This window comes from Carex rostrata, chromosome 15, assembly GCF_964058835.1.
Source record: "Carex rostrata chromosome 15, lpCarRost1.2, whole genome shotgun sequence".
Classification (NCBI taxonomy): Eukaryota; Viridiplantae; Streptophyta; class Magnoliopsida; order Poales; family Cyperaceae; genus Carex; species Carex rostrata.
The window spans coordinates 861348-870040 of NC_135932.1; the positions used below are offsets into that span (position 1 = coordinate 861348).

The window sequence follows — 8693 nt, forward strand, 5'->3', positions numbered from 1 at the left end:
CGATTTTCAATAAATCTAAAAAAATAGTAAACAAATTCCAAAAAATGTAAAATTTGGTCTCCAAACACATATTAATATGGAGAACAAGATGAACGGTTCGGATCGACCGTTAGGATTTTGAAAAGTCGCATATTGAGCCGTTGCATGGAGGCCCTCTATGCTATGCATAGCATGCTAGCATATTCCTATATATATATATATATGAGTAGAACTAGGGTGCTCTTAAGCTTACCAAAGTTTTGGTGAGCTTAACTCTAAAACTCATGAAATTGATTTCAAATGACGAATCCGAACCGTTGAAACCCACCTACCTTACGTGTGATGCATCTACATGTGAAATTTTTAAACATTCGAATTAATTTAGTATAAAGTCAAGCGGTCAAAATTAGAAGGTTAATAAAGTTAATAAATTAATTTCACATGTAGATGCATCCAAACTTTTTTTTTTGATATTCCGTGCCGCTCCTCAGGGTTATTGCATTCGCGTACTCCCTAGGGTTGATGTCCGGCTTGCCCGGTAGTGTGCCTTGTTGTCGGAAGGATGAAGATGCTTGTTGTGCAACTTGGTTTTCAAGCATTTTAATTTGGGTTACCAACATATCTACCTTTTTGGTCAATTCATCAAACTTTTGGTTTTGACTTGTCATGAATGCTTCCATCATCAATTCAAGATTGGATTTTGGTTGTGCATTAGAACTATACCCTTGGTTACCATAACCTTGATTTGGTCTATTAAAGTTTGAGTTACCTTGGGTATTTTGGTCATTTTGTCTCCACGAAAAGTTTGGATGATTTCTCCAACCGGGGTTATAAGTATTGGAGTAAGGATTGTTATTTGGTTGGAAATTGCCTTGGTTAATTGCATTGACTTCCTCATAACTAACCTCATTGCTTACACAACAATTAATTGCTAGATGGTTGGTACTACCACAAATTGAACAAGGAAGAGGAGAAGAATTGTTTACCGAATTTACGCTCATTTGATCAATTTTGCGATTCAAAGCGGCAATTTATGCAGCCAAGTTTGGGTTTGAATTCACCTCCTTCATTCTCCGCTGCATGATGATCGGTGTCTCCCTAGGTTTGTGCCATTGGCTTTGGTTGAGAGCCATGTCATCCACCAACTTGTATCCCTCCACAGCCCCTTTATTCATGAGACTACCTCCAGCGGCTGCATCCAACATACCTTTGTCGTGTGGCATGAGGCTGTTGTAGAAGATTTGCAGTAAATTCCACCCTTCGATACCATGATGTGGACAACACCTCTGCAGTTCTTGAAATCTCTCCCACGCCTCACTCATGGTTTCATCTCCTTTCTGTCGGAAATTGTGGATTTGATGGCGTAAGGAGTTTGTTTTGGATGGTGGAAAGAACTTGTTGAGGAAAGCATTCGCCACCTTAGGCCAAGTGTTCATGTTCTCGGGCCGTTGTCCCCTTATCCAACCTTTAGCCTTATATGCAAGAGAAAAAGTGAAAGCCATAACTTTCAGATCTTCAGGAGAAACAGTTTGTACCTTAATTGTGCTGCAGATTTCTTCAAAATTGGCTAAGTGTTGCGTGGCATCTTCGTGAGGCAGACCGTGGAACAAGTTACGCTGCACCATGCTAACCCATGCAGGCGGAATTTGGTATTCTTCAGCATTGATAGTAGGTGCCGTATAGCCAAGGTGGATATCCTCAGCCCTAGGTGCTGTAAAGTCTCTCAAAGGGCGGTTGGCATCGGTTGCTTCATTGTTTTCTCTTTCAACAGCGGCTGCCCGCAAACGTTGAAGTTCATTAGCCATCCTATCCCTTTCCCTCTGAAGATTTTCTAACCGGCGTGGATTTAAGTGCAAGAAAGGTCCCCTTGTTGGGTGTTTGTTTCTCCTCTCGTAGAAGAGATGGGTTGACCCTCGCTTAGAAAACCACTCAACCAAATTTGTGATGTTCGGGGTTAAAGGTTCCTCTGCTAGATTTCAACCTAAAAAGATGAGAGAAAAAGAAAGCAAAAGAAAACTAAAAACAATTACTAACTAAATTACTTAGGTCTGAAATAATATTTACCGTTGTCCCCGGCAACGGCGCCAAAAACTTGATGTGATTATTACAATACAAGTAATAAATCCTAATTTACACTCAATTCGGTTGCAAGTGTACAACCTTGTCAAGTAGTACTTAGGGATCGTCTCCACAGGGACAAGTCGGAATATCAAATCTAACCTAACAATTTAATTTAGTAAAAGAAAGTAAAAAAGGTTTTTGTTTGTTCAAAGGTTGGTTTGGTTTCGATTAAAATGAATTAAACTAAAGTCTTAAAGCAAAATCTGAGTTTTTAACAAGTATGAGAAATTAGGGTTTCTTAGGGTTCCTATCCACTAGTGTTATGACTAATTGGTTTATTAAATTTGTTCTTTTATTTATGAAGGCACAGTTGGGTGTTGTAGGTACAAAATGATATCTCTATATTAATACCATCTTTCAATTAGAATAAACGTCACCTCTCGGTACTTGGCTACTCTAATCTAAAGTCATTAAGTTCTTACTGTCCCAATTGATCTAGAAAACTATCTTTCACCTCTCGGTACTTGGCACAATTTTCTAAACTATTGGGTAAAGCCCGTATAAGACAAGCGTCACCTCTCGGTACTTAGCCTATCAAATACCCTATTCCTTATGGTCTGGACCTAATATTCAATTTCTCAATTGCAAATACCAAATCCTAGGGTTTCATGTGATTTCGATTAAGTCCTCACAATCAATTAAAATAAAGAATAGATCATAACAAAGAACAAGAATATATAAAATAAAACCAACTAAATCATAACAAAAGTTTCAAGTACAACCCTAATCAACCATAGAAAAGCCCTTAGCCAGTCATGGCTAAGACACAAATGAAATCAAAAGAATAAAAGAGTACCAAAGGAAAGAAAATAATAAAACCGATTGATCAATGATCTCTTCTTCCTTCTTCTCTCTTCTAGGTTTTCCTTGCTCTTCCTTGTTGAAACCCTAGAAATTCTGCCTAAAAAAAACATCGTCAATCTGTTCTACAAGTCCCCCTCTTATACCCCTAGCAAAACCTAAAAATAACCAACCAAAAATAGCAAATTCGGGTCCTGAACCGACCTAATTGCGGGCCGCAATGCATGGAGGAAGTTAACAGCCTGCGTAGAAGAATTCTGGAGAGGTCATTGCGGGCCGCAATAAAGGTCCTTGCGGGCCGCAATAAAGGTCCTTGCGGACCGCAATAAAAGTGCAGAAATGCTCTGACTTGCTTGGTTCTGGCTTGCTTGGTTGCGGGCCGCAAAGGATCCATTCCGGGCCGCAATTCATGTTGGCAGAAGCTCCAATCTTCATGCTAACTCATCCATTTTGCTTCGTTAAGCTCCAAACACTTGATTACCTGTAGAACAAACATAACTAGGGTAGTAACTTGAACTTTTGGACATTTCTAACCTAATTAAACCTAATCTAATCAAAACTTGGCTTAATTTACATAACAAACCCTAGGTTTCAATAAATACAATTTCGGCTTATCAGTGATGCATCTACATGTGAAATTTTTAAACATTCGAATTAATTTAGTATAAAGTCAAGCGGTCAAAAACGTTCAAAAAATGAATGCACAAAAATTAATTTATTAACCTTCTAATTTTGACCGCTTGACTTTATACTAAATTAATTCGAATTTTTAAAAATTTCACATGTAGATGCATCACATGTAAGGTAGGTGGGTTTCAACGGTTCGGATTCGTCATTTGAAATCAATTTGATGAGTTTTAGAGTTAAGCTCACCAAAACTTTGGTAAGCTTAAGAGCACCCTAGTTCTACTCATATATATATGGATTTGGCTAATATGCTATGGGTAGCTAAGAGACCTCCCGTGCTACGGCTCAATATTCGACTTTTCAAAATTCTAACGGTCGATCCGAACCGTTCATCTTGTTCTCCATATTAATATGTGTTTGGAGACCAAATTTTACATTTTTTGGAAATTTTTTACTATTTTTTTAGATTTATTGAATATCGCTGTTTTTTATGGTCCAGATTTGTCTGAAAAACAGCTATTTTCAATAAATCTAAAAAAATAGTAAAAAATTTCCAAAAAATATAAAATCTGGTCTCCAAGCACATATTAATATGGAGAACAAGATGAACGGTTCGGATCGACCGTTAGAATTTTGAAAAGTCGAATATTGAGCCGTAGAACGGGAGGCCTCTTAGCTACCCATAGCACCGTAGCCAAGTCCTATATATATAGGAATATGCTAGCATGCTATGCATAGCATAGAGGGCCTCCATGCAACGGCTCAATATGCGACTTTTCAAAATCCTAACGGTCGATCCGAACCGTTCATCTTGTTCTCCATATTAATATGTGTTTGGAGACCAAATTTTACATTTTTTGGAATTTGTTTACTATTTTTTTAGATTTATTGAAAATCACTGTTTTTGTTATGGTCCAGATTTGCGGAAAACAACGATTTTCAATAAATCTAAAAAAATAGTAAACAAATTCCAAAAAATGTAAAATTTGGTCTCCAAACACATATTAATATGGAGAACAAGATGAACAGCTCGGATCGACCGTTAGGATTTTGAAAAGTCGCATATTGAGCCGTTGCATGGAGGCCCTCTATGCTATGCATAGCATGCTAGCATATTCCTATATATATATATATATATATATATATATGAGTAGAACTAGGGTGCTCTTAAGTTTACCAAAGTTATGGTGAGCTTAATTCTAAAACTCATCAAATTGATTTCAAATGACGAATCCGAACCGTTGAAACCCACCTACCTTACGTGTGATGCATCTACATGTGAAATTTTTAAACATTCGAATTAATTTAGTATAAAGTCCAACGGTAAAAAACGTTCAAAAAATGAATGCACTAAAATTAATTTATTAACCTTCTAATTTTGACCGCTTGACTTTATACTAAATTGATTCGAATGTTTAAAAATTTCACATGTAGATGCATCACACGTAAGGTAGGCGGGTTTCAACGGTTCGGATTCGTCATTTGAAATCGATTTGATGAGTTTTAGAGTTAAGCTCACCAACACTTTGGTGAGCTTAAGAGCACCCTAGTTCTACTCATATATATATCTCCATTCCATTATTAAGCACGTTGGGTGTCCGATCCGCCAATGGCTAGGATTGAAAGATGAAATTTTGAATTTAATCTCAATCCTCCGATCACATTATTTGTCTTCTTTTGATTAAATACATATGAATAATATGTAGAAGTCTAAATTTAGTTAAAAACATACTCGCCATACATAATGGCACACGATACGTTACAATTAAAATTGAACAGACACCAAAAATATAGCAATATATTTATTTTTTTCCTTATTTCTTACTTTCCTTACTTCTCTTTTGTTTCTATACATATCATCTATTATAAAATTTATATATTAAGATCATCGAACGACAGAATGGAAATTTATATATTAAAATTTTCCTGCCATATAGATCACCCCCATTTTATTTTCATATTTTTCAATTTTGTTTCTACACAGATGGTCCAGAGAAAATCAAGAATCAAGAGTTTATTTTTCAAATTAACTTGATAATTCTTAATTCTGTGTGTCCCTCTTATTATCTCTTATTATTTGATTGAAAAACTATATTTTGCTTAACATTATTGAACAATGTGTATATTAATGTTTTTTTTGTGTTCGAGGAAATGTCTAAACCAAAATAATACATAATTTATTGTTGATTCGTAGATTGACACTTAGATTATTAACTTATTTATCACTTAGATTATCACTTAATATTCTGAAAAATTAATTTATAATTATCTATACTTACAATTTTATTATAATATAATAAAGATTATAACTATTTTGGTAACACATTTTATTGAAAATTATATTGCTTTTAAAAAAATAGAGAAATAAAATCGTAAATGATTTTTATTTCCTAAATTATTGAAGTGGCCATCTTTATTTCTATTTTTATTTGATTCTCTGAATCATTAATTTTGTTGCATCTAATTTTATTTAGGAAGAAATGCCAATGTTGAAATTTCATTTCTTTGTATTAATTATTTCCTCTGATTTCTTCACACGGCATACATAAGTTCATATAAAATATTATAAACGGATTATTTATACTTTAATTTGATAATTGCTACAAATAAATAATATTTCAATGTGATAAATGATAAATGCCAGATTTATTTCTATTCATATCCATTTCAAATTTAATATAAAATAAGGAAATCTTTTGATGAGGCGCATCTCTCTTTATATCCACTCATCTTTTTATTTAGTCATTTAATTCTTATGCAACTATTCGAATAACATCAGGTTTTAAAAAAAAATGTATGCTTGTTTGCACTATCACTAATTGATATACATTTTTCAAGGAAACAAACTTTTATTATTATTTTCGTCAGGATCTATAGCAAATAACATTCGTAGAAGGTTATTGAACTAAATGGTCATATATTGTTGTTTCTTTTAATATTATTTTTATCTCTTTGTTCAATTTTAATGTTCAATCTTATAATATATTTCCGTTGCAATGCACGGGTCTGATACTAGTATATATATATAGAGATTGACTAATATGCTTTCGGTAGCACTTCGGCCGAAGTGCTACCGGTCCAAATTTCAAATTTCAAAATCCAAAAAGTCGATCTGAACCATTCATCTTGTTCTCCATATTAATATGTGCTTGGAGACCAAATTTTATATTTTTCTGAATTTTTTTACTATATATTAAGTCACTTTGAAAATCGCTGATCCAACGGTGGCTTAACAAAACAGTGCTACCGTTGGATCAGTGATTTTCAAAGTGGCTTAATAAATAGTAAAAAAAATCAGAAAAATTGAAAATTTGGTCTCCAAGAACATATTAATATGGAGAACAAGATGAATGGTTCAGATCGACTTTTTGGATTTTAAAATTTAAAATTTGGACCGGTAGCACTTCGGCCCATATGCTACCGAAAGCATATTAGGCAATCTCTCTCTCTCTCTCTCTCTCTCTCTCTCTATATATATATATATATATGGAGGGATCGGATGACACCCTTTTTTGGTGACATCGAATAACATCGTGCATTTTCAAAATTTTCAAAGTCCAAATAGTCAATCCAAACCGTTCAACTTGATGGATATGTTAAAATGTGCTTGCAGATCAAATTTTATATTTTTCTGAATTTTTTTACTATTTATTAAGTATTTAACAAAATCGCTATATTCAGACCGTTGAATTTTTGTTACCATCTTAATAAATAGTAAAAAAAAAATCAGAAAAATGTAAAATTTGATTTGCAAGCACATTTTTACATATCCATCAAGTTGAACGGTTTGGATCGACTGTTTGGACTTTGAAAATGCACGGTGTCATCTTATGTCACCAAAAAAGGGTGTCATCCGATCCCTCCTATATGTGTGTGTGTGTGTGTGTGTGTGTGTTGTGGCTAATTTGCGGCCGGCAGCATTTCTACCGGCGGTGCTGCCGCCTTTTTTTTATTTTGTGATGTCCAAACAACAAATCCAGACCATTAGATTTTTAATCCATATTATAATCTACTTGGAGACCAAATTTTAGATTTTTTGGAATTTTTTTACTATTTATTAAGCTGGTTTGAAAACCACTGATTTCAATGCTGCAGAAATTTACTGAAAACAGCGGGTTTCAAACTAGCTTAATAAATAGTAAAAAAATTCCAAAAAATCTAAAATTTGGTCTCCAAGTATATTATAATATAGATTAAATATCTAATGGTTTGTGATATCTCCATATTATATCTAAATTACAGCCCTGATTTACACTGAAACCTGTGCTTTAAAGCCTATAAATGTGGACTTTTTACTTATATTTCGATGAAATGTGGTACTGCTATGCTTTGTTTGGTATTTTGCAGGAAAAAGGGCGAAAAACTGGATCTGACTACTTTTCATACGGCCCGTATGACATTTTGTACGGCCCGTACAGGATCTGCCCAACTGCACATAAGGTTCCACAACAGAGGCACAAAGTCTCCAAGACAAAGCACAGGCATACGGCCCGTAGGGCGCTGATTCGGAAAATCCAGCTGGAATATGAAATCAGCTTAATTTAAGGAGGCCGAAAAGGAAGCCTCTGGGGGCGCGATCTGGAGCATTAATTGAGATATTTCCTCACCAAAAAATGGGGATTCACAACTGGAACTTGGACAAGCTTTCTTGGAGCAAAAGACAAGAGGAGGAGAAGAGGAAGAGAAGGGAAAAACGCGAGTTTGCAACGGATCTTCGGATTTCTCCACTGTTTTGTCATGAACTCTTTTATTTTCTGTTATTTGTGTTATCTTATGAACATGAGTAGCTAATTTACTTTGTTTCTAGGGCTAAGATGTAGTTTCTAGTTTGGTTTTGTTTGCACGCTACTTGGATTTTGTGTTGAATGCTTTGTTTTTACTTTGTTGAGTAGTATTTTGATTGCTTTATTTGTGCTTGCTTGAATTGATTAGTCATCCCGTTAGATGAATGCGCACATCTAAGTGTTAGGAGCCAAGTCTATGACATTTAATCCAACCGAATAAAGTATATGAAGTAGGGTTAAACCAAGGAGTACCCGAAAGGTGAAACTTTCCTTGAGGCGAAAGTCCTTGGATACTTTTAGTAAACCAACAAGTAACTTAGATAAATTAGGCCAAAATGCGAAAGTTGAGGTTTAACGCATCTAAGAGGGAAGTATTTGAGT

The 8693-nt window shown here is 34.7% G+C and overlaps 1 non-coding gene across 1 annotated transcript; it reads left to right on the top strand.

Annotated features, from left to right (window-relative positions):
- Positions 1–1242: 1242 nt before the first annotated feature.
- On the top strand, positions 1243–1353 carry LOC144566942 (small nucleolar RNA R71). Its single transcript, XR_013515316.1, has one exon. It is a non-coding gene; the product is annotated as a small nucleolar RNA R71 (small nucleolar RNA).
- Positions 1354–8693: the final 7340 nt, after the last annotated feature.